Here is a 26,869-nt window from a genome sequence, read left to right on the forward strand (position 1 = left end):
GATGTGTATCTTTAATAAATGGTCAATTAATTTTCAGCTAGTTAGATTTCACATTCCATATTTTATCTTTTCAACAATAGAACTTAAAATCAGAATTACCTGAGAAATTTTTGGTTTACAAGATTTCTGTTTTATGTTCGTCTATTGACAACTGCTCACTAGCAACAAACTTTGCAAATACATATAGCTCTATAATCAAGCAAACTAGTACAGGCACAGTAGGTTTTTTTAACTTTGGTACTGAAGGAGTATTACAGCAGTTGCAACGAATATTTTATAGTTAAATAGAAATATCAATTTGGTCTCTGAATATTATTCAAACCCTGTTGCAATTCTTAAAAATGATGAATTTTTAGAGGGATTAAAATAAATGACATTTCATAATGATTGATTAAACAATCAATGAAACAATACTTTGTATTGTTGCACAGAATGTTAATATCTCTCTAACATCGTTACTATGATTGGAAGAAAGGCTTTTACAACTTCACGTTATTTGAGATTGTGACAGGATTAACGGCAGGTTCAGCGTTTCCATAAGCAATAGGACTCTTCAGACACCGTTGAGGATTGCCCTAATGTGACCTTCCAATACAGTTTATGGCTATATGGGTTTTCTACTCTGTTATGAAAGCAACATCTGTTTTATTATGTAAATTAGCAAGTTATATAAAGTTGTGCATTAATGTGAGAAAACATCCTTTATTCTTCCGTAGTGGCATGGTGTAGACCATATAATCACATCTGTCTGAGCGCTATCCCATGGCTCATTCTTATTCCTTTACTGCCTGAAAAAAAAAGATAATCCTAAATAGCCTCCTAAGAATTACATCCTCTACACTCAGAAAACAGACTCAGTACTTTCTGCTTGCGATAACATTTTTAGCTGCCAATATTTTTTTTGATTTTATGGTCAAGCTACAAAATAAGAGAATTTTAAGAATTGATCTTTGTTTCACTTCTGAAAACAGAAGTAGGTATGAGTATTAAAATCCTTGCTGTCACTTCTATGACATCTATATGTTTGGGTGTATAACCTAGTCATAGAAGCAATCATACTTGCATGATATACTGTCACAACATGATGTGCAACAGCAACATAAACAAAAATTAACTTCTCTGAGTTTGCTACTATGTGAAAAGACAGTGAACAGAAAAAATACCATGTCCAGTTTAGAAAAAAAGATTCACCAATACTTTACCCAGATACAGCAATCATCTTTTATTTTCTGAACTACTGAATTTCTGGAATTCAAATGATACTTAAAAATAAGCCACAACCCAGATACAATTAAACTGGGTTGTTTACTTTGCATAAAATGTAGACAGACCTCTTCAAGGTTTGCTATTCTGAAGATGCAGAAGAGACCACACTGAAACCAGAGGCTTCAGAAGGTAACTAACACATCTATTGTGTCAGGAGAAAAAAAAACCTCTTCCTTTGTGAGCAAGGGTAGAAGGAACTGAGACACCTCATATTTCCCATTATCCTGTTCTCACCCTGCAGAAACTGCTATTGTGCTGAGAGCACCTGAGAGAGAGAGGTAAAAAAAAGACAGGAAAGGAGCAAGGATAATTCCCTTTTCCTTTTATTGTCTTCCCCTTAAGGAAGCTGGTAGCACAAAACTTGTTATCATCATCCATCACAGAAAAATGTTCTAAAAACCATTTTAATGGCTATGACTACTTTCAGTAGCAATGTAGGTTTAGATGCACCCATTGATCTGAGCAACAAAAGCACATTTTGGTCTCAAGGTAAACTCAGAATTTTGGTAGAATTGGGGCTCAGTAATTATTGAAGTTAAATCTGAAATGGAAATTCCACTGCCTTTCGATATCTGAAAGAATATGAGTACCAATAACACACTACAGTCCTCTATCCCAAATATAGAATCATAGAATCATTGAGGTTGGAAAAGACCTCTAAGATCATCGAGTACAACCGTCAACCCAACACCACCATGCCCACTAAACCATGTCCCTAAGTGCTTCATCTACTCATCTTTTAAATACCTCCAGGGATGGGGACTCAACCACTTCCCTGGGCAGCCTGGTCCAATGTTTAACCACTCTTTCAGTAAAGACATTTTTCCTTACATCCAATCTAAACCTCCCCTGGTGCAACTTGAGGCCATTTCCTCTCGTCCTATCGCTAGTTACTTGGGAGAAGAGACCGACACCCACCTCGCTACAACCTCCTGTCAGGGAGTTGTAGAGAGCGATGAGGTCTCCCCTCAGCCTCCTTTTCTCCAGGCTAAACAGTCCCAGTTCCCTCAGCCACTCCTCATCAGACTTGTTCTCCAGACTCCTCACCAGCCTCGTTGCCCTTCTCTGGACATGCTCCAGCACCTCAACGTCCTTCTTGTAGTGAGGGGCCCAAAACTGAACACAGTATTCGAGGTGCGGCCTCACCAGGGCCAAGTACAGGGGCACGATCACTTCCCTACTCCTGCTGGCCACATGATTTCTGATACAGGCCAGGATGCCATTGGCCTTCTTGGCCGCCTGGGCACACTGCCGGCTCATGTTCAGCCGGCTGTCGACCAACACCCCCAGGTCCTTTTCCGACAGGCAGCTTTCCAGCCACTCTTCCCCAAGCCTGTAGCGCTGCCTGGGGTTGTTGTGGCCGAAGTGCAGGACCCACCACTCGGCCTTGTTGAATCTCATACAGTTGGCCTCGGCCCATCGATGCAGCCTGTCCAGATCCCTCTGTAGAGCCTTCCTACCCTCGAGCAGATCAACACTCCCGCCCAACTTGGTGTCGTCTGCAAACTTACTGAGGGTGCACTCAATCCCCTCATCCAGATCATCGATAAAGATATTGAACAAGACGGGCCCCAGTACTGAGCCCTGGGGAACACCGCTCGTGACCGGCCACCAACTGGATGTAACTCCATTCACCACAACTCTCTGGGCCCGGCCGTCCAGCCAGTTTTTGACCCAGCGCAGAGTCCACCTGTCTAAGCCGTGAGCCGCCAGCTTCTCTAGGAGAATGCTGTGGGAGACGGTGTCAAAGGCCTTGCTGAAGTCCAGGTAGACCAAATCCACAGCCTTTCCCTCATCCACTAGGCGGGTCACCTGGTCATAGAAGGAGATCAGGTTGGTCAAGCAGGACCTGCCCTTCATGAATCCGTGCTGGCTAGGCCGGATCCCCTCGTTGTCCCGCTCATGCCTTGTGAGTGCCCTCAAGATGAACCGCTCCATAATCTTCCCCGGCACCGAGGTCAGGCTGACAGGCCTGTAGTTCCCCGGATCCTCCTTCCGGCCCTTCTTGTAGATGGGCGTCACATTGGCAAGCCTCCAGTCGTCCGGGACCTCCCCCATCAACCAGGACTGCTGATAAATGATGGAGAGTGGCTTGGCGAGCTCCTCGGCCAGCTCCCTCAGCACCCTCGGGTGGATCCCATCCGGCCCCATAGACTTGTGAGCGTCCAGGTGGCACAGCAGGTCATTGACTGCTTCCTCCTGGATTACGGGGGGTTCATCCTGCTCGCCGTCCCCGTCTTCCAGCCCGGGGGGCCGAGTACCCTGAGGATAACTGGTCTGCCTGTTAAAGACTGAGGCAAAGAAGGGATTGAGTACCTCAGCCTTTTCCTCATCCTCAGTGACAATGTTCCCCCCTGCATCCAATAAAGGATGGAGATTCTCCTTGGCTCTCTTCTTGTCATTAATATATTTGTAAAAACTTTTTTTGTTGTCTTTAACGACAGCGGCCAGATTGCGTTCTAGCTGGGCTTTTGCTTTCCTCATTTCCTCTCTGCATGACCTAACGAGATCCCTGCACTCTTCTTGAGTTGCCTGCCCCTTCTTCCACAAGCGGTAAACTCTCCTTTTTTTCCTGAGTCCCAGCAAGAGCTCCCCGTTCAGCCAGGCCGGTCGTCTTCCCCGCCCATTCTTCTTATGGCGTACAGGGACAGCCTGCTCCTGCGCCTTTAAGACTTCCTTCTTGAAGATCGTCCAGCCTTCCTGGACCCCTTTGCCCTTCAGGACCGTCTCCCACGGGACTCTCTCAACCAACGTCCTGAACAGGCCAAAGTCTGCCCTCCGGAAGTCCATGGTTGCGGTTTTGCTGCCCCCTCTCCTTACTTCACCAAGAAGCGAGAATTCTACCATTTCGTGGTCGCTAAGCCCAAGATGGCCTCCGACCACCACATCTCCCACCAGTCCTTCTCTGTTTGTAAACAGCAGGTCGAGCGAGGCACCTCCCCTGGTAGGCTCACTTACCAGCTGTGTCAGGAAGTTGTCTTCCACACACTCCAGGAACCTCCTGGACTGCTTCCTCTCTGCCGTGTTGTATTTCCAGCAGATGTCTGGGAAGTTGAAGTCCCCCACGAGAACAAGGGCTAGCGATTGAGAGACTTCTGCCAGCCACTTGTAGAACACTTCATCCGCCCCTTCATCCTGGTTGGGTGGTCTATAACAGACTCCCAGCAGGATATCTGCCTCGTTGGCCTTCCCCCTCATCCTTACCCATAAACACTCAACCGTACCATCATCACAATCGTTGAGCTCTATACAATCGAAACACTCCCTAACATACAGGGCCACCCCACCGCCTCTCCTTCCTCGCCTGTCCCTTCTGAAGAGTCTATAGCCATCCATTGCAGCACTCCAGTCATGAGAGTCACCCCACCATGTTTCTGTGATGGCGACTAAGTCATATCTCTCCCGCTGCACAATGGCTTCCAGCTCCTCCTGCTTGCCGCCCATGCTGCGTGCATTGGTGTAGATGCACTTGAGCTGGGCTATCGATTTCGCCCCCGGCATCGGCACGCCACCCCTCGGCTCATCTCTAGTGAGCCTGGTTTTATCCCCTTCCCCCTTCGAACCTAGTTTAAAGCCCTCTCAATGAGCCCTGCCAATTCATGAGCCATGATCCTTTTTCCCTTGTGAGACAGCTGGACTCCGTCTGTCACCAGCAGGCCCGGTGCCATGTAAACCTCCCCATGATCAAAAAAACCAAAATTCCTCCGATGGCACCAGCCCCTGAGCCACGTGTTGATCAGGTGTGTTTTCCTGCTCCTTTCAGTATCCTTCCCTGCCACTGTAGGAATAGAGGAAAACACTACCTGTGCTCCCGATCATTGAACCAGTCGCCCCAGTGCCCTGAAGTCCCTTTTGATCACTGCAGGACTTCTCTCTGCAACCTCAAATATATTTAGCTTGTGATATATATTTAGCTTGTGATATGCAGCTGGCATCTCTAACTCTGTTTTATACCATTCTAACAGCACGTTCCAACAAACACAACAAAAGAATATAGCAACCTGCTGTGTGTACAGCTGCAACCTTCACCTATGGGTAGAATACCCAAAGTTTGACAGGATGGTGAAAATGGGAATTTTTATTTTATTTTTTTTAAAGCTAAAATTAATTCTATTTTAGAATAGAGAATGATGATTAAAAGAAAAAAAAATAAAGCCCAAAATAATAAGTGCAGTCTATTTTCATTGTTTACTTATCGTGTACACCTGAATGAAAGGAAACTAAATTGCTTGGGGCAAATACTTATCAATTATATGCCACACTGTCCATTTAGAAACAGGTTTATAAAAGACATAGAGAATCAAACTTTCCTTTTTCTTCTAAAACCTGCATTTATTTGAAGCTACAATTAACTATCCTATTGATTTGTCTAAGTTTTAGACTATATGAAGTTATAAAACCTTCAGCCTTAGAAAACCACTATAATGTAAGAATTTGTTATACTGTTTTTCAACGTATTCATAATAAAATTAGATTGGTCAAAAATACTTAAACTGATTAATTTGAAGATCTGGATCCTTTCTTTTAATACATGGAAGCAGTTCCTCTAAAGCCAATATTCTCCTAATCGCATAATTTTATGTTCCCATTAAATCCTCATCTTAGATCCACCTCAAAACATAAGTATGCACCTTTGGACTGTAGAAATGCTTGGGTTTTATCTGGAAGGGTTTTGAGAGTGCACAGATGGCTATTATAGATTACTAAAATGGAACTGTGCAACAGCAGTGCCAGCTGTGTAACAACCAGTCCATCTCCAAAAGAGACTGCAAATTCAAAGAGGGAATCCTTTCAGAAAAGGGCTGAGAGCTGCTTCAGATGAACTGAGACTCTACATTAGGAGGACAGAATTCTGGTTTTACACAAAGGACAGAATGCTTCTAGCATATTTGCCATTAAAATTGTGTTTCAGTGAGTTGTTTAGGGAAATGAAAGAACTGAAATAATCTCCTTTATATTACAGCAATTATACCATTAAACACTCAGCTCTGATTTATTTTAATTTCTCTAATCTGACCATAAAAAAAAAAATTCCAGAGAGACTAAACCGGTGGAGAGAGTTAGTGGGGGTGGAAGCTAATTTCCAGACCATTAGTCCTAGCTGAGATCAGGTCCACAGTGCCTGAAAACTATCTCTTGAGGAATCTTTGCTAGTTTATTTGAAAAGATGAGATGTCCTTGCTCTACATCTCATTGAATTTGGGGGTGGGGGGTGGGGGAAGAACTGCATTCAAAAGCTGTCCCCTGAATTCTTAAATCTTGGGATCATTTTATATTTCTTTCAGGAGGCAGCAACTCCTCACAAAATTGGTCATCTCCTTCATTTCCCTTCCCATTCCTTTTTTTTCTGGCTCACTGATACATTTAGCAATTGAAGATTCACATTAGGCTAAATGCCTTTTTGATAATTTCTGAAACAGTTATTGCATGTGTTTGGTATCCTAGGGTTCAGTGCAATAGGGATTGACAGTAATAAGTATCTTGCAGAGCAGGTGCTTTGATATCAGCCACAATTAATTAAAGTAAAATTTTAAATAATTCTATCATTATTATAAATACAGGGCCATCTTCACAAAGTTGTTAATAATGTCACTAAGACTTTGCACAAAGAAGTCAATATTACAGCAGATACTGCTTTCTGGTGTCTCAGCTGAAACACTGAAGACCAAAAAAAATATACAGTTTTTTCTCCTACATTCAGATTTAATCAAAACTCTTACTCCGTACTGAACCACTGTAGTACTGTCACTGTATTTACCATATTATACTTAACTAAATATATGAATCAAGCAAAACATCTTCCAGACTTTTTGGCTTCTTTCCTCTGTCACAAAGAACTTGATCCAATCCTTACTCAATACGAGGAACTTGATCCTGGAAAGAGATCAGTATTAACAATAAAAACAACTGCGTTAAGGATCCAGTTCTCACAAGGAGCTTAATCAGCTGGGGATTTTACAATTTTTACCATTTGCTGGAAAATCTGAAATAAAATTTGTCCTCACTGAATTTAAGGAGAGTTTTTCATGAGATTTGAATTTAATTATGACTTCACCAGAATGTGTCTTTTGAGGCCCAGACTTCTACCAACCCCTACAGAAAAGTTGGTCTAAATCATGCACTGCAAATGATTAGTTACAAAATTCAGCACTTTGTGTTTTCTCATAAATGTGAAGACCCTACTACAACATCTAAGAAACATTTATCTATGCAAATCCGTTGAGTTTGTACACAAATGCTCTTTTCCGCAATATGCAGATATTCCTACAAACATCAATTCAACAACTGTTTGTCAAAACAAAAATTCATTCTCTATTATACAATAATAGTGTACACTATTAGCAGTTAGGAGGACCAATATTCAAAACTGAACATTTATGAGGAATTTAAAATTATGATATCTACACCCTGGATAGCTTTTAATCTAAATTTCTTTCTTCATTTACATACTATCTAACATTTTTTTTGCGGCTATTTCACCCATAAGTTGGTCACTTTAATGCAAGGTACAACTAGTTCAGTTGTTTTCAAATAGGAAAGTAAAAGGAGTAGCACTTACTTTCTAAGATACCCTTTTTAACAAATTTTAAAGAAGTTAAATCTGCAAGGAAAAAAATATTACAGATAGAACCAGAGTGGGAAAAAAATTAGTATTATCAACAAAAATAACTGGGTTAAGGCCATAGCATGGCAGTATGATTCTATCCTTTCAGAGGCTACAATTCATAAATGTACGTACAAAGCTAAAGGTGGAAGACACAAACAAGTTAAAAACCTCTTCATCAGATCATACATAAAATATAAGGCTTGAGGGGACAGAAAGTGTTCTTCTGGCTGGCTAAGCAGAGGAATTGCTTTGACTATCATCATCTCCTTCTAGTAACAGAAACAGTACTAAGCACAAAACCTTCCAATAGTCCCTGCAGCAATGTCAGCTGGAGTTCAAGCACTACCAGAGACTGCTGAAATGTCCTTTACAAGGTGAAGTTACTCTCCTGTTAATGATCTGTTGTGTTTTCCTGATAATGTCATTTGTCCTGGTTTATGCCTGACTTATACCACTATTAAGGAATAAAATCATAGGTATTTGTAATGATATAATAATTTAATACTAGTCTTTTTCCACAAGTTCATGTATTTTCTCAGTGAAGGAGGTCATTATTTAGTGCTTCTATTAGGGTAGACCCAAGCTTCTGAGCTGAGCTTTTTTGTTCAGATTTAATGGCTCTTTTATAGACAATTGTATCATAAATTGTTTTAACTATTCTGTTTGGTCCTTTTCTTTATTAAGAATTATTATTGTGCCTCTGGGTTAGGAGCTTTACTTGCTAATTCTCCAGTTTTCTTACATCAGTTTTAGGGCTCCACTTCCTGGAAGTCTCCTAAGATTTTATGCGAAGACATTTTTCATGCTCCAACCTTCATCTGTGAGGTGGCCTCTTTCTTAGTTTGAGGTGGATTGTTTAACTAGGGCATTAACATGACATACATTGAAGATCACTTTAAAAAAATCTAGCGTACTCAGTCATTTCCTTCTAATCACCCCACAGAGGAAGTTATCAGAGCTGAAATTAGAAATAGTTTTTTGGAAGTTGCATTAGATTCATACCATTAGAGTACAGCTTTTTCTTTTCACGCAGGTGCAAAACAGTCTTTAAGCAACTCTCTAATATTCTTAAAAAGTTTGGAAACCACCATATAGTGCATTCTCCAGCTAGGACAACTAGGCAGATGATAGCAAAGACAGATAGATAGTAGCCAGCTAGATAATTAAAAGCTGGCCAATGCACATGGAGGGAAAAATGGCTCTTGCAACACTTTTTTTCAGCCTAAGAGGTTGACAAACACTGGGTGTTCCAATAGAAAATACACCCAAAACCAGAGCCCTAAGAGCAACACTATTTTCTGTCTGCTAGCTTCATTCCTCTCCTTAACATTTGCTTAAGCAGAAGAAGGTTGGAAAGTGAATGACTTTTGGTAGACCTTGAAGGAAACACCCGTTCTGATAAGACTGTTTTCAGGAGGAAGCAGCGTGGGAGATAGAGCATAAGAGACCTTTTCACGTGATGCATAGAATTATGACTGAATTTTCTTAACAGCAAGAGTAGCCTCTGGCCACCTCTAAATTCATGACATCGGTGTAGTTTCTCAAGTCTTTGCAACAGAAGATCAGACCTCTCACGTATTTGGGTCTAATTACCATGATAGTATAAAAGGATATATTCTGTAACAGATAGATTGGAAAGGTCAGGGCTAGATTACTGATTTTAAGGCTTTCCATACCTTTCTACTGCATATTTTTTCAACAGAAATTCTTTACAACTTTGCTTATCTGCTCTTAACATTCATGAAGGGTAAGTTTTTTTCCTATAAGCAAAAAAGAAACAATCTAGAAAATATGCACATAAGATATTGTGCTTTTACACAGTTATTGGTGCAGTGGAAATAATAAAATGGCACGTGACTAATAAAAAAATAAGTTTTTTGTTTGGGGGGGGTATTTTTTGTTTTGTTGTTGTTGTTTTCCCCAGAAAATGCATTCACTAACCTGTTTATGTTTGGCTAGCCCACCTTGCATAGCTGTTTTCCTTCATCTAGCATGTGACATTTAATGGTTTGGCAGAGCACAACATTTTTAATGTATTTAGAACTATATAAACATCTACCTCCTCTAGCTAGGATTTCTGAGTGAAGTTGGCTGCTACCTTTTGCAATTTCATGTGTTTATATATATATTTATCTATACATATTTCAAAAATAGTGTAAAGTCAACTTATCTTTTAACCACTAAAGTCAATTGAGGGCTCTGAGATTAGAATTCACTCCTTCTCTTTATGCTGTAATTTAAAGGGAATCTTCTGTGACAATTTTTACCTTCTTTTAATGCACATTTCAAACTCAGTTTAAAAAAAGAAAGAACCCAAAACAACAAAACTTTCTGGTTTGTTACTTTCATTCCTATTACAGAGAATATCATTAAAAGAAGAATGTATGTTCAGAGGACAAATACTACATATAATGGTCCAAATAAAGAGGTGTTTTCTTACAGCTTGCTCAACAATATCCTACTAAGAAGTAATAGGTACCATTTTTATTTAGACATAGTCAAAACCACTAGTCTCATCTCCCTTTGGAATTCATACTGACACTTTATTTTATGTTTACTTTAATTTTTTGTACTGATTTATATGCAGTGCTTTTAAAAGATTTTAAATGTGTTCAATACCTTATGTACCAAGGTATAGAACTCACCTTAATAGTCTCAGCTGGGCATAATGTAGATACAAAACACCATCAGGAGCAGAAAGCAGAAATGGGATTCTAGGAAAAGGGCCAGCAAACTATTTTCTCACATATATGTTTTCCTTGGTCCACTAGTTAACATTTTTCAGCTGGAAAAGACTGCAATGTATTTTAATGAATTTAGAGCTTTGGCCAACCCTCCCAAAGCGCTGTTATCCCCAATTTTGCAAAACAACTGCAAAAGGTCTCAAAAATGGCACTAACAGCAGTGACAAAAAGTTTTCCATTGTATCCTTATTCTGTTATCCTGGGTAACAAGTTTGCAGAAAAACATTAATGGAAAAAAAGAATATATGCTATTGTCTGTGACAAGTCTGACAATGCCTGGATGCACCTAGGTAATGCTAAATGCCGTGACAAAAACATAACGTCCTGCAATAAAGACCATATATGTTATTGCCTTTTGAACTAAAACTTGCTTCAGCTGAACCAATAGCTTTGCCCTGACCTCCATTTCTAGTTATAACAAGCAAAGCTAAGTCGTAAATGGAATCACTAATTACAGGAAAATTTTGGCAGTGGATGAACTCCTAAGAAATTTTTAAATAGTGCTTAGCCCTGACTATAAACTTTATACAATGGACATCTTGCCATATTAAAGAGACATCCACTGCAGGAACCTTTGAAAATATAGTTCTAAAAGTCAGGCTATATGAAAAGAAATTATAGTACACTTTTAGTCTTATTTAGGCATTTCATATGTATTGTACCAAGTTCTAATTTATGTGTGAATTCTTCCTTGCTCCTATTTCCAAAGACACAATTTGAATTCAAACAAACATTTGAATTTAATGAAGTTTTTCATTTGGGATGCTTCAGTGATATTTTCACACATATACACACATATGTACACACATGTATCACAATATCCACAGCAGGACTAAATGGCATCATAGATGGCCATTGTAGCAAAGGACTAAAATCAGAAATGTTCAGCCTTATTGAGACATTTCTTTTTTCCGCTGTCGTGGACAAAGAAAAGCAGAAACTGCCCTGGTTAATTCCCAGGGAAAAAAATCCACAAATTTGAATAACTTCAAAACTTACTGTACATGTTTCTTTGGTCCAAATTAACCCCATGGCCATAGCAAGAGCAGGATAATTGAGTAGATTCAATTAAAAAAGAAAAAAAAAACTTGCTTGAAAAGGAAAAAATGAAAATAAGATAAATTTTCAAAATACATATGCTAAATTTTTAGCCAAATCACTTTTTTTTCTAATTGTTATAAACAGAGGCATAATTTTTCAGAAGGTGAACAGGTAACTGACTACAAAGGCAAGTGGTGAGGCAAAAGATTGTCTAGTTTTTACTGTATACATCTGTGCACACATTTCTGCCAATGCAGCATTAGCATTCATGATCCATCATCTGATCTGTGCTAGGTGGATCAGAAAGGGAGAAGACATCTGCTTGCAACACAGCTGACAAGTGGGACTGGAATCCTGCAGGAATATTTTCAAAAATATGCCCTTAAGAGGCACATACACCTCGACCCTTCCCCTTCCACCTTGACTTTTCTCCATCCTTTACTCCCTTGCAGCATTTTACTAGAGAGTGATTTTGTACCCTCACAGTAATAATGGTATGCTTTCCCAGGGTCTAGCAGTTTGTGGAAAGGCAATCCGTTCAGCCCAGGAATAATGAAGGGAATGAACAGGATTACAGCACTGCACAGTGTCCTGCAGAGACTCCAGGGATGCCTTATTTAGCAGTGTGCACCAGCAGCAGCACAGTACTGAGTTCAGATTAATTTGTCTTGCTTCTCAGCAAGGAAGATTAGCCAGGACAGAATACCATGCTGTCACAAATTTAGTGCTTTAAACTAAACTACCAGAGGTGCCTCTACTAGATGCAGGACAGTATACTCCACCTATCTGGAAAGTACAAGCAATCTCCTTCATCAGTACTATCTGCAGAGGTGCCACCTCCAGTACTAATGGCAAGGCATTGCATATGAGAAGTCATACCTTTCTTTCTCTTCAGCCGTATCTCCCTCCAACAGTACCTATGTAGATTACGTCGCTCTACTTGGCTTCTCTGAAAGCCCTTTCTTTGTCCTACTTTAATTTCTCGCATCACAGAAGACCATGTCAATTTGACATAAGAATAAGGGAATCCAGTATCCAAGCAGTTCATATATTTAAGGACGTTACAAACTTTATTGTTTCTTTTTTATGTGTGGCAATGATGTCTTTAGAAATAGCTCATAAACATTCAGTAGACTTTCATTTTAAGTATAGATACTTCTTTTTCCAAACCAATTACACGTTTTTGCCAACAGTAGAAGATTTGGGAAAGAATCACATAGATTTTGCACACAGAGCGTGATGCACGTCCTCCATTGGCCCTAAAACCAACAACAAATATCTTCTACAAATGTTGGCAAGTCTGAGCTAGAGCCATTGCTCTAATCTTACAATACCTGAATAAATATTTGCTTTCAAAAACTATCTATACCTTTCTTGACAGTTTTATTGTGAAAGACAGACAGAACAATCAAAGATATTATTTCCTAATAAAACTTTTTTCATATGTTGGTCTCCTCTTCTGCCAGCCTCTGACAGCTCATTAAGGTTAGTAAATGTTTGCAGGTAATAGTATTTACGAGGAGCTCACTGTTGCACCTCTGGTTTAATGGCAGATTATTTTCTCCCTGTGAGATTCCTTAGCCTGTTAAGGATACTGAAGCATATGCCCTACTCAGTTTAAGGTTTGGCTTCTCTTAGGCAATGTGAGAAGGTGCAGATGGCTTATATTGTAGCCATCCTTTCTGAAGGATGAGCTGCTACTATTAATGATGATATAATAGTCGCATACTGTTATCCCTACTGCCATAGAGCTGTAAAAGTCAATTAGAAAAGTCTGGTTACGTAAATTATGTTCTCAGTTTCCATCCCTACAGAACTCAACTGGTCAAGAAGGATGGCAGTCAGAATGAATCTTTTCTTCCTGGCAAACACAAAAACCCTACTAAACGTGCAGTCCGTGCTTACTAGATAGGGAGTGTTAGATGTCAGTAAGACCACACTGCGAACTGAAAGCCAGCAGAGAATGATCACTTGCCTTTTTGAATCACTCAAAATTTATGGTGAACAAGTGGAGTCAGACATTCAGCTTGTAAGCCTTTCAGATTTACAAAATCATATTTTTCTGATTTATGATGGATATAAATATAAATTCTCACCTGCAGAGAGAAAGTACAATCAGAAAATTGAAGGGATTTGCAAGAAAGATTTCAAGGCAAAATTTTCTTTCCCACTGAGCACTCCACAACAGACAACAGTCAGGTTCCAGGTGACATAGAAGCATAGAAGAGTCTTTTAAGAAGCTTGTAATACTATTGAATTACTGTACTTTAAAACTAACAGTCCCATGTGCATTCAAAGACATTCTTGAATCTATTTTTAAAAGTAAAAATAATTAAACTGTAAAGGTACAAGTTTTATATTTAATAATAAATAATAGAAAACATATAACTTTCAAATTGTAGTTAAGTGACATGTTTGGTAGCTAGTAGAGCAGGTATCAAAATTTTCAGTTTAATACCCAGTTTTGCTATAGCAAGTACAAAAATCCAGTGATACAGCAATGAAATATGGATCTATGCACATAAGCAACAAAATCTTTTGATACTACAAGAGTTTACTAAAAGCCCAGGCACAGAAAAGTTGCTAATATTTTTCCTACCTGTAGTATTTTATTCTATAATATCAGCTGCTAAACATTTATTTCAGAGGTGAGGCATATCACACTAAAAACTTACACTATACATCAAAGTTTCTGGCCAAGTTCTTCAGTTTTCCATTTTCTCAGGTTATAAATAACTGCAAATGTAGTAACTTCTAACATCTTCCTTGATTTACTTTCTTTCTCCAGTAGTGACTGCCAGTTATTGGACACTAGTTCTAGCCATTACGTGACAAAAAAACCCCATATGTTAGATTTATCTCTTCCATTCTTTCTCCTATATTGTACTTTTTCCACAAAATGCAACTTTTGGCTAATGACATTTTCTTCATTTTAATGAAAGTGGCAGGCCTAGTTGCTACCTCCAGCTTATATGACAGATCATGTGGCTTTGAAGACTTTGTGTGAAAATAGGATTCAGTCAAAATATTGCTTGCAATTATATCGCTGTAGACTTCTTCCCAAGTCTTCTGAGGTGAATTAGAGAAAAACCCTGGCCCCTCTCATTGTGCATCTTCTATGACACTGGCCTCATATCAGTCACCTAAAATCTCTCATTTGTCTTAAAACAACTGATTTATGGTGAATTTACAAGGCACATTTCCAGAAAATAGGGATATCAGAGATTTCACTCTATTTGATTCAGTGAAGTTCTGTAAGATAAACACTATATCTGTTATTTTTTCTTCAGATCTACTTCCACTGCACATTGGGTAGTGTTGCCTCAATTAATTTACAAAGAGGAAATAAGATACATAACCAGTATGAAAGGAGAAAGATATGTTTGCTCACCTTGCTACAGGAAAGAATTTGAATTAATTGCTAATGCTCTTTATTTGAGTAAAAGAACTTGAATCTAGACATACTAACTTCCCCTGAATAGGCTAGTAAAAAACTGACACCCAAAATGTTTGTCTGGCAAAACATACTTTCAGATAGGGTGTGATTTTGAGACAGTCTAAAAAGTCCTAGACTCTTCTAATCCATATGACAGAAGTATATCCCTGTACACAGTCTAAGAAGCACACTTTTCTAAGGTGAGTCTTAGATAAGGAAAGTTCTAGAACATAATTTATTGAGAGGTAATCTTAAAAAGTATCTGTCTTTTTGCAGCAAAAATTGCTGACATTCTCCCCCTTAAGGACATCAGGATGAGTATTCCACTATAACCTAGGCACTATAGATGGCAATTTTCCTGTAAGTCCATTTCCTCTCAGACTTTATTGTCTTTTGACAATTTCTACACAGTCTTGATTTCCTCCTTGTTCTTGTTGAATCCATTTCACTTTGTTTTGCAAGTATTTTACTGACCCTTTCCCAGCAAATTCTTCCTTGTAACACTATTTTCCATCCTGAAAGGATTCTATGCTGATCGGATAGGAGCAACCTAAGCTAAATTTCACAAGAGAGTATAATAGCAGCATTTGGCTCACAGATTATCTCAGCCTATAGCCCTGTCATGACAGCTGCTCCCATGACAAATGATAGAAGCTTACAAACAAGGCAGAGCTGTAAAGGACAGTGGACTTCAAGGAGCCATCCACTAAGTTTTTTGCAGATAGAGCAGCTATTTACAGCGTCTAGTGCAGTATTTACAGTGCAAAAATGGATATGAGATACTTTAGCATTCCCTAGCCATACTGATGTTCTCATCTATTCTCACTCTTGTCTCCTCTTCTCTATTCTCTCCTCCTCATTCCTCCTCAACACACATACACAAGCACACATAAAACTCTCTTCTGCTTGGAAATACTTTCCTAGGAAGTGCCACGAGGACAAATTCTGCATAAATACACAAGATGCAAGAAAGCAATTATAGGAATAAGAAGAGTGCTTGTTAATTGTTTGTGGCACTGGTATTGGATTCCAGTGAAAACTTTCTACTGCTTTCTAACTACAATGCCATTTAATTTGTAAGTGTAATAACGGATCTTCTGACATGGAATATAATCTAACTTCCATGGAATAATTTATTCTTAATGTTTTAACCACTGTACTGCCTGTATTTTGACCAAGTCTGTGCATACTGTTCATAACTGAATGATAATAAAATAAAAAATTTTAAATTGTCAGCTAGTTTAGACACATAAATCTTCAACAGAAAATGCTACATCTATACCTGAATGATCTACAGTTCAAAGAAAGATTTAAAAAAAAAAAAAATCTAGCATCACCAATCAGTAGTTAAAATCCTTGAACAGCCTTGAGAGTTTGAAAAACTTGTTTCCATTTACTATACTATAAGCTGCAAAACAAAATATTACTTGGGTCTGAGAAATACAAAGTGGTCAGATAACCTGAGGCTTCAATAGGTCTGCAAAACTTTGCCCCTTTAGGAAACACCCGTTAGGATTTAATCTTGCCCTTGCATCTGTAGTTTACTATATCTCAGAGTAAGCGAATGCAATTTTATTTCCCAAGTGGAAAGAGATTCCTAAAATGTAATCAACCACAGGACTTCATTCTGTTTAATTATATGAGTAGTCACTCAAGGTGAATGACATAGAACAAAGAAAAAAAATCCTTACATTTCAGCACCTCATGATAGGACAAAGAAATAGCTCAAAGACGACCAAAAGTATCCTAACAAAGACAAAAATTTCTTAGTGTAATTCTGTAAGTCCTTACCTTCCATACTTGAGTAACATATTGATTCCCCTTTCAAAGCTTTCCATTTCCTAGGCACTGAAACAGAAAGTGAGAGAAATTTACACATTGACATGATCAATTTTCATATAACCTAAGAGTCTATCTGAGGTTGAAGTTAAGGTATTAGTCTCCTTAGACCTAGATTGCAGTCACTGGAGAAAAGGCGGCTATTGCTTTGTGCAATTCAGAGAAACAAAATGAACCTCCTATCATGAACATCTGGAGAAGTGAAGAACAAGTCCCAGTGGTGCAGGAAGTTTAGGGAGAGCAGCCTAACTTAGACAACCACATCGGTGATGTGAATATACCCCCATTATTTTTTTTTCTCACAGCATTTTACATAACCAAATGCTTTTGTCAGCATACCTGTGACCTCAAAGACCAGACCAAGAGAAACTGCTATTGATCACTGACATTCACAAATGTGGCACAGCAGTACTTACAGGTATGCGGAATTTTCTTGATTACAATACCTTTTCCTATTACAAAATTAAAAGGAAGCAATAGCAAAGTGTTCTGTGGAAAACTCTCTGCTTAGACCAAGCTTTCTAATTACCTCATTTCAAATCAAAGCAAGAACAGCCAGCAGCTCAGATTCAAGTGTCTACACTTGAAGTAGTTGGAGTATGGACTTGGTTGATTCTGGCATATTCTAGGTAAGTAGATTTACTCTCTTTGGACCAATGGATAGTTAATTACTTACAGAAAATAAAGAACAGATTGAAAGCAACCCATCCCAGTACAGTAAATTGCATGGTAGGAAGGATATTCATCTAGGATGTGGACTAATCAAACAAATCAAATCTTGACTCTGAGCCTGGCAGAAACTTTAATTAAAGAAGCATCTAGTTTTCTGCGTGCTGCTAAAAGTATAATTCATGCATATAATAAGTACTATAGACTGCCTCCACTGCTCAAACATCTCTGAAAGTATTATGTAGGAAATGAGATATCACCTGATAAGGCTTTTTTAAAGGCAGAAGAGAAAAGTATGCCAAAATACGGTAACTTGTAAGATAGATTCCTTGCATAAGCTGAAAGGAAACCAGATTACTTGTTTTTAATACAGACAATATAGTTAACTTTCAAGATCTGTGGCACCAAAAGAAATATTTCTCCTCTTCCACCATGTCAGGCTGTCTGTACAAAAAAAGGCATGAAATTGTACAGATGGTATAGTTTCACCTTACACTTGAAGGGAATACAAGATCAAGGGGAAAGGATTTATCTGTGGAGAGTTTTGTATGCTCTCACATGCTGGCGCTGTTTCTCACACACAGACAACTCGTACAGTGATGACATTGTTTCTGTACCTTCCTATCAGGCACTTTCAAACAATAGGAAAACCTGGTGGGATCTTTTCCCCAATCACAGCCAAATTTGAGTCACCGTTTCCCCACTGTATTTCATCTGCAATTGTAAGTTAGCCCTACATTAATTTTGCACATCATCTCGTCATCAGGACTTTGGATGACATTGTGACTTAGACTTGTTTACTGACCATGTTCTACCCCAGACTACAAATCACCACTGAAAATGCCAAGTCTCTCTCTCACCAGTGCGTATACCAGGGCACAAATCACTTACAGATTCACCATTTTGATACACGAAGTCTTAAATGTTTTTTTTAAAAATAAATTACAGCAACACTGATAGTCCTTTGACTTACAGCACTGTAAATCAAAAATAATGCTATGTTAGTCAATTATACTACACAGCTATAAAAATGGCCTAAAAGAACAGAAAGTCAAAACCCCCACATATTCTCTCCCACATCTGTGTGTGTGTGTGTGTGTGTGTAGTAAACCACCTGTAAATGCCATACTTTACTATAGGTTTAAAGGTGAAAGACTGTTATAGCAGATGACACCAAAGTGTTATCAAAGTACTGCTGATATGTTTAGCCCAACATGTTGTTTATGGCTTCACTGTAACAAGGAAAAGTATTAAAATTATTATCTCTTTATAATTTCTTGTGGTTTAACCCGGCAGGCAGCTAAACACCATGCAGCCGTTCACTCACTCCCCCCCCCCCAGTGGAACAGGGGAGAGAATTGGGAAGAAAAAAAAAAATATGGATTGACATGAAGACAGTTTAATAGGACAGAAAAGGAAGGGAAAATAATAATAATAATAATGATAAAAGAATATACAAAATAAGTGATGCAAAATGCAATTGCTCACCACCCACTGACCGATACCCACCCAGTTCCCGAACAGCGGTGACCACCCCCCCGGCTAACTCCCCCCAGTTTATAGACTGAGCGTTACGTTATATATGGTATGGAATGTCCCTTTGGCTAGTTTGGGTCAGCTGTCCTGGCTGTGCCCCCTCCCAGCTTCTCGCTGGCAGGGCATGAGAAGCTGCAAAGTCCTTGACTAGTGTAAGCACTGCTTAGCAACAACTAAAACATCGGTGTGTTATCAACATTATTCTCATCCTAAATCCACAACACAGCACTGTACCAGCTGCTAGGAAGAAAATTAACACTATACCAGATGAAACCAGGAGAGTATCCACCCCTTATTCTATACCATCTACGTCATGCCCAGCTCCCACACTTTCCAGTACATTCCCATTAATCACCACCACTTTTCCTGTCTTTTGATATATACACACAGATATCATTCCTTTAGTCTATGGGCCATCCCTCTAAAATGGCCATTGAGTTCATTTAGTCCGTGACTTTGGGCTCCATCAGTCATAACAGTCCTTCAGGGCAGGACAGATAGTGTGTGATGCTGCATTAGTGCATGCTGAAGCCAGTTTTGGTCCTGTCACGGCTGCGCTTGTTCAGTTCTATCATCGCTGCACTTTGCTCGGTTTCATCAAAGTTCATTCTTCATTAATCTAGGTGATTCTTACTGTAATACCATTGATATGGCATATAGCCACCACAGAAGTGATGACATACAGTATCATAGAACAATTAACATCATGCAATTTAATTCATTGGCTATTCTCACCCAAAATCAAATCCCCTTGAGGTACACATCGGACTTCCCCAGCCTCCCACATCACCCACCAAGTGCACCCAGGTCCTTGAGCAAAGACAATCCCACAGATGGGTCTGCCTCTGCCCGAGGCAGGAATAACCCAGACTGTCTTCCCCAGCATATTTTTTCCATGCACTACAGGGACTTTATCCCCTTCTACAGTACGTAAAAGTTTTGACTGGGCAGGGCCAGCTCAACTGGCAGATCCCCTAGAGTTGACTAACCAGGTGGCCTTTGCTAAATGCGTATCCCAATGTTTGAACGTCCCACCACCCATTGCTCTCAGTGTAGTCTTTAACAGTCCATTGTATCGTCAATTTTCCCAGAGGCTGGTGCATGATAGAGGATGATACACCCACTCAGTGCCGTGCTCTTTGGGCCAGGTGTCTATGAGGTTGTTTTGGAAATGAGTCCCCTTGTCTGACTCAGTTCTTTCTGGGGTGCCATGTCGCCATAGGACTTGCTTTTCAAGGCCCAGGATAGCGTTCCGGGCAGTGGCATGGGGCACGGGATATGTTTCCAGCCATCCGGTGGTTGCCTCCACCATTGTAAGCACGTGGCGCTTGCCTTGGCGGGTTTGTGGGAGTGTGATACAATCAATCTGCCAGGCCTCCCCATATTCATATTTCAGCCATCGTCCTCCGTACCAGAGAGGCTTTAACCGCTTGGCTTGCTTGATCGCAGCGCATGTTTCGCATTCATGGATAACCTGGGCTATAGTGTCCATGGTCAAGTCCACCCCTCGATCACGAGCCCATCTATATGTTGCATCTCCTCCTTGATGGCCTGAGGTGTCATGGGCCCACCGAGCTAGAAATAATTCACCCTTACGTTGCCAGTCCAGATCCACCTGAGCCACTTCAGTCTTGGCAGCCTGATCCACCTGCTGGTTGTTTTGATGCTCTTCAGTGGCCTGACTCTTGGGTATGTGAGCATCTACGTGACGGACATTTACAGCCAGGTTCTCTACTCAGGCAGCAATATCTTGCCGCAATGCGGCAGCCCAGATGGGTTTGCCTCTGCGCTGCCAGTTGCTCCGCTTCCATTGCTGCAACCACCCCCACAGGGCATTTGCCACCATCCATGAATCAGAACCATCAGAGACAAAGTATCGGCCGCTTTTCTCATTCAGCAATGTCTAAAGCCAGCTGGATGGCTTTCACCTCTGCAAACTGACTTGATTCGCCTTCTCCTTCAGCAGTTTCTGTGACTTCTCGTATAGGACGCCACACAGCAGCCCTCCACCTCTGATGCTTTCCCACAAGACGACAGGACCCATCAGTGAACAGGGCATATTGCTTCTCATTTTCTGGTAGTTTATTATACAGTGGGGCCTCTTCAGCACAGGTCACCTCCTCCTCTGGCGATATCCCAAAATCTTTGCTTTCTGGACAGTCCATGATCACTTCCAAGATTCCTGGGTGACTGGGGTTTCCTATTTGAGCCTGTTGTGTGATCAGTGCGACCCACTTACTCCACGTAGCATCAGTTGCATGATGTGTACAGGGGACCCTCCCTCTGAACATCCAACCCAGCACCGGCAGTCGGGGTGCCAGGAGGAGCTGTGCTTCAGTACCAAGCAGTTCCACAGAAGCTCAAACCCCTTCATATGCTGCCAATATCTCTTTTTCAGCTGGAGTATAGCGGGCCTCGGATCCTCTGTATCCCCAACTCCAAAACCCTAGGGGTCGACCTCAAGTCTCCCCTGGTGCTTTCTGCCAGAGGCTCCAGGTAGGGCCATTCTCCCCGGCTGCAGTGTAAAGCACATTTTTTACCTCTTGCCCTGCCCGGACTGGCCCAAGGGCTACTGCATGAACTGTCTGCTGTTTAATTTGTTCAAAAGCTTGTCGTTGCTCAGGGTCCCATTTGAAATCATCCTTCTTCCGGGTCACTTGATAGAGAGGGTTTACAATCAGACTGTAATTTGGAATATGCATTCTCCAAAAACCCACGACACCTAAGAACGCTTGTGTTTCCTTTTTGCTAGTTGGTGGAGACATGGCTGTTATTTTGTTGATCACATCCATTGGGATCTGGCGACGTCCATCTTGCCATTTTATTCCTAAAAATTGGATCTCCTGTGCAGGTCCCTTGACCTTACTTTGTTTTATGGCAAAACTGGCCTTCAGAAGGATTTGGACTCTTTTCTTCCCTTTCTCAAAAACATCTGCTGTGTTGCCCCCCACGATGATGTCGTCAATGTATTGTAGGTGTTCCGGAGCTTCATCCTGTTCCAGTGCAGTCTGGATCAGTCCATGGAAATGGTGGGGCTGTGTTTCCACCCCTGGGGCAGTCGGTTCCAGGTGTCCTGGACACCACTCCAAGTGAAAGCAAATTGTGGCCTGCACTCCGCTGCCAAAGGGATTGAGAAAAATGCATTAGTGATATCAGTTGTGCCATACCACTTGGCTGCCTTTGACTCCAATTCGTATTGAAGTTCCAGCATGTCTGGCACAGCAGCACTCAGCAGCGGCGTGACTTCGTTCAGGCCACAATAGTCTACTGTTAGTCTCCACTCTCCATTAGACTTTCACACTGGCCATATGGGATTGTTAAAGGGTGAGCAAGTCTTGCTGATCACTCCTTGGCTCTCCAGTCATTGAATCATCTCACGGATGGGAATCAGGGAGTCTCAGTTGGTGTAATATTGCTGCCAGTGCACCATTGTGGTAGTGATTGGCACCTGTTGGTCTTCGACCTTCAGCAACCCCACAACAGAGGGGTCCTTCAGGAGACTGGGCAAGGTAGACAGCTGTTTAATTTCCTCCATCTCCAAGGCAGCTATACCAAAAACCCACCGGTACCCTTTTGGGTCCTTGAAATACCCTCTTCTGAGGTAGTCTATGCCAAGGATGCACGGAGCATCTGGGCCAGTCACAATGGGGTGCTTCTGCCACTCATTTCCAGTTAGGCTCACTTCAGCCTCCAGTAGAGTTAGCTGTTGGGATCCCCCCGTCACTCCAGAAATACAGATGGGTTCTGCTCCTTTATAGTTTGATGGCATTAGGGTACACTGTGCACCAGTGTCCACTAGAGCCTTACACTCCTGTGGGTCTGATGTGCCAGGCCATCGAATCCACACAGTCCAGTAAACCCGATTGTCCCCTTCCGCCCCCTGGCTGGAGGCAGGGCCCCTCTAGTCCTGGTCATAGTATTCATTACTCACTTCTTGTAAATGTGAATCAGTAGTCCCTTTATTAAGATCGGAAGTAAAATCACCCCTTCCACTCTGTCTGTGGAACTGCTCACTGGAAACTGGAGCAGCAATTTTCCTGGAAGAACCCCCTTTTGTGAGTGTTTTTCCTTGCAACTCACATACTGGTGCCTCTAGGGTTGAGGTAGGTTTTCCATCCCACTTCCTCATGCCCCCTCCGTGGTCACGTAGGTAAAACCACAAGGTGGCCCGTGGTGTGTACCCTCTATATCCTCTCTCTTGAGCAGAGGGACACTTACTCCTAATGGCTGAGATACTGGTCCGTACAGGTAGGGAGTAGAACATATCCTCTTCGAATCACAGGAACTCCCAGGACAGTTTCTTAGCTGGCAGGTCCGGCAGTTTCTCCACAGCTGAGATGCACGCCCATAGGGAGGAAGAGAGACTTTCTTCATATTGCCAGAGTTGGCCAGCCAATTCATCCACTGTTTGTCCCTCTCCGTCTTTCCAGGTCATTACTGCCAATGAGTTGGCATGTGACGATGGTGTGCTCCATACAAACTTCCACCACATGGGTCGTGTGCACTTGACTTCATCTGGATCTTTGGATAACTGCTCGTTGTTCAGGTCATCATAAATCACCTCCAGCACAGCTAATTCCCTCAGGTACTAGATACCTCTCTCCATGGTGGTTCACTTTCTTGGGTGACATGTAACATCTTCCTTGAAGGGATACCTTTCCTTCACACCTGACAGGAGTCGCCTCTAGAGGCTGAGGACTTGTGTCCCTTTTCCGATCACTTTGTCAATGTCCCCTTCCCTGGAAAGGGATCCCAGCTGCTTGGCTTCCCTACCCTCTAATTCCAGGCTACTGGCCCCGTTATCCCAGCATCGAAGCAGCCAGGTGACAACATGCTTGCCTGGACAACTGAAATCTTTCTGCGTATCTTGCAGCTCACTCAGGGATAGGGATCGGGTGGTTACCATTTCATTTATGGGTTCTACCTCTTCCTCCTCCTGTTCTCATGATGGCCCTTACTAAATGAGCTGATTTTCTTGTGTATTTCTTCTTGTGTACAGAAGCGACTGATACTAGCACGGGTTGGTTCTCTGGTTCAGCCGCAGTGCCTGTCATCAGGGTTTGAGTAGCCATAGTGCCTGTCGCCGGGGTTGGAGTAGCCTCATTGCCTGTTGCTGAGGTTTAAGTAGCCACAATGCCTGTCGCTGGGGTTTGAGTAGCCACAGTGCTTGTTGTGGGGGCTGATCTCTGGATGTTATTCTTAAATAATTGTTTAACCTTAAACAAGACCTGAACCACATCCAGGAGACATAGCAATAGGACCATGCTGGCTTGAACATCCCAAGGATATTCAAAATTCTCAAGAGCTGTTGTAACTAGCCTGAAGGAGAAAGGGAGGGTGAAGGAGCTGGGGAAAGTGTCCCCCTGTGTCTCCCCCATAGGTTGGTTCCTCGAGGAGAAAAGGTGAAAGGTGTAATTATTAATAGTTTCTGAAAGGTGGCTCCCGAGGTATGGAGATGATGGCAATGGCAAGTACAAATACAAAAATAAAAATACAAAAATTAGTCTCACGACCAAAAATTTTATCACATCATAAACCAGTAGTGTTACACAGTGCAGCAAAATGATATCCTTGATCCAGCTCCCAGAGGTGATAGACAGCACAACAGGGAACATATACAGCAAGTAAGGTTTTACATAACACAGCTTTGAAAGCAAGCACGACCACTTTGAGAGTAAATTAATCAACACTGTGACCAGAGACTATTAAACCAACACAATGAATGCTTACGACAAATTTGCCTTAACACGCTCTGGTCAGATCTGTCATTATCTCAGCCCTTCAAGCCCCATGTTGGGCACCAAAAGGACTGTTGTGGTTTAACCTGGCAGCAGCTAAATCCCACACAGCTGTTCGCTCACTCCCCTCCCCCACAGTGGGATGGAGAGAATTGGAAAAAAAAAAAAAGTAAAATTTCTGGGTTGAGATAAAGACAGTTTAATAGGACAGAAAAGAAAGGGAAAATAATAATAATAATAATCATGATAAAAGAATATACAAAACAAATGATGCACGATGCAATTGCTCACCACCTGCCGACCGATGCCCAGCCAGTTCCCGAACAGCTGTCACCGCCCCCGGCTAACTCCCCCCCAGTTTATATACTGAGCATGATGTCATATGGTATGGAATGTCCCTTTGGCCAGTTTGGGTCAGCTGTCCTGGCTCTGCCCCCTCCCAGCTTCTTGTGCACCTCCAGCCTTCTCAGTCGGTAGAGCACTGGAAGATGAAAAGTCCTTGACTAGTGTAAGCACTACCTAGCAACAACTAAAACATCGGTGTGTTATGAACATTATTCTCATCCTAAATCCAACACACAGCACTGTGCCAGCTACTAGGAAGAAAATTAACTCTATCCCAGCTGAATCCAGGACAAATTGATCTTGTTACATCAGACTTTCCAAGGGTGCATTAATATTGGGGTAAAAACAATATGTAAACTTCTTGAGAATTTCCTGATATTAAAAATCCTGCTGGAACAACCAGACAGGCAGAATGGGATGCACTATGCTCTTCAAAATGTTATGTTGAGCTGCCCTGGTTGTATCTGTGCTACTAGCATTTTCAGATACACAATAACAGTGTATATCTAATTCCAGTCACTGGCACAAGTCTGGTGGAGGATTTTGTCAAAAACTTTTTTTCCCATGAAATGAACAAGAAGTAATGCAAGTTCAGAAAGTATCTGGCATTTATGCAGACAAAGACTTTCTTTGTGCTTTCCTATTTGCATTTTTTCTCTCATAGATGGTGCTATAGCAACTGAAGATGTGATAACTTCCAAAAAACAGAAGAAAAGCACAGTATTCACATTTCAAAACATTAGCAAGCAAGCAAAAGTCCCAATATGATATATTCATTTTTTAAAAGATTCTATTTTTTATAAAGAATTTGACTAATTTTCAAGAACTGCTTTCATAATAATTATGCACCTTTTGTTCATTATTTTAGCCACTGAAACCTGAGTTAAATCTATATGCCAGGTCATTTTTGCCTATATTTGCAGAGTAATTAGTGAATTGGGGTGCTCTGAAGGGGCTTGCTCAGAAACTGCAGGTTATCCTGCAGTTTCATTTGAAAAAATTTGATGGTCTTCCAAGTCTGACAGGAAAAACTGGTGACCTCAGACTTGTAGTCATTTCTGAGGGAAAAACATGAGGGAAGACTAAAGGAGCAAATTTGGTTTTCTTTAGAAAAAAAAAATTTTACTTTGTTAGGGAGTAGAAAGAATTATTTACCTTGTTATCTTTCTAGAAGACTACTAATAAAAACAAGAAAAACATCTTTGTAAAACTTGCAAATATGAAAGGGAAATGCAAAGCATTGCTACAGAGGAGTTGAACACCGATACAGAGATAGTGTGTTACTAATCCCTAGGATGGCTTTGATACTGAATGAGTTGTACAAAATCAACCGTCTCTTCAAACACAGCTATCATGGAGGGGAGAAAATCTTAAATGCTTAAATGAAAAGCCATAGAAAAGCATAAAGAATCACAGCATGCTTACAATTTGCAATTCCAAATGTTTTCACAGCTCCTAAAATCAAAACTCTGCAGCATCCAGACTGATAAAGTGGAAGCAAAGTAAGTATAAAATGCAAAGAGATCAGTAGGATAATTACTTCATTTGAACTATTTGGTGAACAGATCAATAAGTCAGTGAATCAATGAATTTTTTTTTAATTATAAATTAAGTCAAAGCTGAATAACAAAATGAAAAAGTGACATGA

General features: G+C 40.9%; 1 long non-coding RNA gene across 1 annotated transcript; it reads right to left on the bottom strand.

The window, feature by feature from the left end:
• Nucleotides 1-7,095: 7,095 nt before the first annotated feature.
• LOC143160072 (uncharacterized) lies at nucleotides 7,096-25,213 on the bottom strand. Its single transcript, XR_012995316.1, has 3 exons — nucleotides 25,168-25,213; nucleotides 16,886-16,942; nucleotides 7,096-7,140 (listed from the first exon to the last, which is right to left on the bottom strand). It is a non-coding gene; the product is annotated as an uncharacterized LOC143160072 (long non-coding RNA).
• Nucleotides 25,214-26,869: the final 1,656 nt, after the last annotated feature.

This window comes from Aptenodytes patagonicus, chromosome 4 (assembly GCF_965638725.1).
Source record: "Aptenodytes patagonicus chromosome 4, bAptPat1.pri.cur, whole genome shotgun sequence".
Lineage (NCBI taxonomy): Eukaryota > Metazoa > Chordata > Aves > Sphenisciformes > Spheniscidae > Aptenodytes > Aptenodytes patagonicus.